We start from the raw sequence: 1833 nt of genomic DNA on the forward strand, positions 1-1833 counted from the left end.
TGCTGCTGCTGCTGTTCGTAGTAGTACCGGTAGGGATCAACGCTGGCCGGGCGGCTACCTTCGAGGGGCGCATCACGTAGGCAGTTCGTCTGGATGGAGTAAAGGGAAGTAAAAAAATCCCATCAGATGAGTTGAATTCCCGTCCGGGCATTCCGGGGAACTTACCGGTTATCGTGTCCGGATGCGTGCACCTGGAAGCTCGTCTCCTCGTGGTGATCATGGGCGAAGATTTTCTTCAGCGCCAAGATACCGGCGATGGTGAGGGCCACCTTCGAGATGACGAGTGCCTTACCGGCGATGGCAGCGAGCGCCTTCAGACCGATCGGGCCAGCGATGCCCATGGCGGTCAGGAAGGCAGCGATCAGGTAACGGTGGTGCTTGTTCTGCTTGTTGCCACGGGCTCCCTCCTGTTGGCGCATGTCGAAACGCACGACGTGGGTGCGCAGGAACTGCTCCACCTTGTCCAGCAGGGAACGGTCGACGGTGCTCAGGCCGCTCATGGAGCGGGCGTCGCTCAGCAGCGGCACGGTCACGTTTTCGGCCTTATCCTGCTTCACCAGCGCGATTCCATCGAGCAGTGGGATGGATTCCTGTTGCGGGAAAAGACAAGATGGTGGTGTGTTTTGTAATCGAAATCGAACACGATACTCCAGCCGTGACTTCATCCGCGGTAGGATGATTTCATTTGCCGGATCACACTTGCTGGAACTTCGATAGAAACTCTCAAACATTTTCACAAGCGTATTCTAGCAACTGTTCTTCTTCTGGATATCAGAGTCCTCACAGTATCTGTCACAATCACATGATTTTTTTTTTTTTTTTTGGGGCAGATTCCCATATCCTCTCACCATATCAATAGCACGGGAGATGGCGGTCAAGGCCTTGCCCTTGAGACAGCCGGTGAAATCCTGCTTATCCTGGCAATCATCGTACACCTTCTGCAGCACGCTCAGCTCGCCTCCGCTCGGCTCATGTTTGGCCGCACCGCGAACACCGGCACTGGCGCAGAGGGCCGTCGCGATGACTGAGGCAAGCGTCAGATACTTCAACATTGCGCTACTGCTGTACATTCTCCTTTCGGGCTCGCGGCTCTACTCGTTCTATTTCCACACACACTCGAACTTCGTGACGCACTGCTGGCTCTAGAGCACTAAACGCAACCGAGATTCTTGATCTTCGAACGATCACTTTCCACCACTAGCTGCTGAGCTGTTTGAGAAGAGCTGCTATGTTTATCGATCGGTGCAACTGCTGATACTGACTTGAACAATTGATATGCGTCCGCTTTTAAACAAAACTGAATGCTCTGTTTAATCTGCGAATTAGGCAGCCAGCTCCAGGCGGCTGCCGTTTCCCCCCTTTTTTCCGAGGAAAGTGCCCTGCCCTGCTCTGCCACCCACGCAAAGCAGCGCATTGTATCTGCTCTCTTTTCCTTTCTTCGGCCGCAACGAGTCTCGCGTGTGCGTTTTCGTTTTCGTCTCCGGTCCTCGCGCCCGTTACGCGACGAGACGATATGGAAAAGCGGGAAAATCGTGGTTTTTTGCGAAAAGCCAAGGGAAGGCCGCAGCGAGATGGAAAAGTCGGAAATTAGTATAGAGATTCCGAATCGTTGGTTGGCCTCCTTAATTTTTCACCCATTTTTCATTCTTCAACCGAAGCTCTGTGTCGGCTGCCTTACCGCAGGGGAACGAGGCGAGGAAACAGCGGTGAGACAGACCGGTGGATTTTCCTTTTTTGCCCAATTCCGCCTCCTGCCGGGGCCGTGCCACACCGAACTGATTGCAGCTTTAAACTGTTTCTTTCCTGTGTCGTCGTTATCCTGTTCACTGCCAC

The 1833-nt window shown here is 53.6% G+C and overlaps 1 pseudogene; it reads right to left on the minus strand.

The window, feature by feature from the left end:
* Positions 1-6: 6 nt before the first annotated feature.
* On the minus strand, positions 7-1463 carry LOC118515260 (annotated as a pseudogene).
* Positions 1464-1833: the final 370 nt, after the last annotated feature.

Source organism: Anopheles stephensi, unplaced genomic scaffold (assembly GCF_013141755.1).
Source record: "Anopheles stephensi strain Indian unplaced genomic scaffold, UCI_ANSTEP_V1.0 ucontig123, whole genome shotgun sequence".
NCBI lineage: Eukaryota > Metazoa > Arthropoda > Insecta > Diptera > Culicidae > Anopheles > Anopheles stephensi.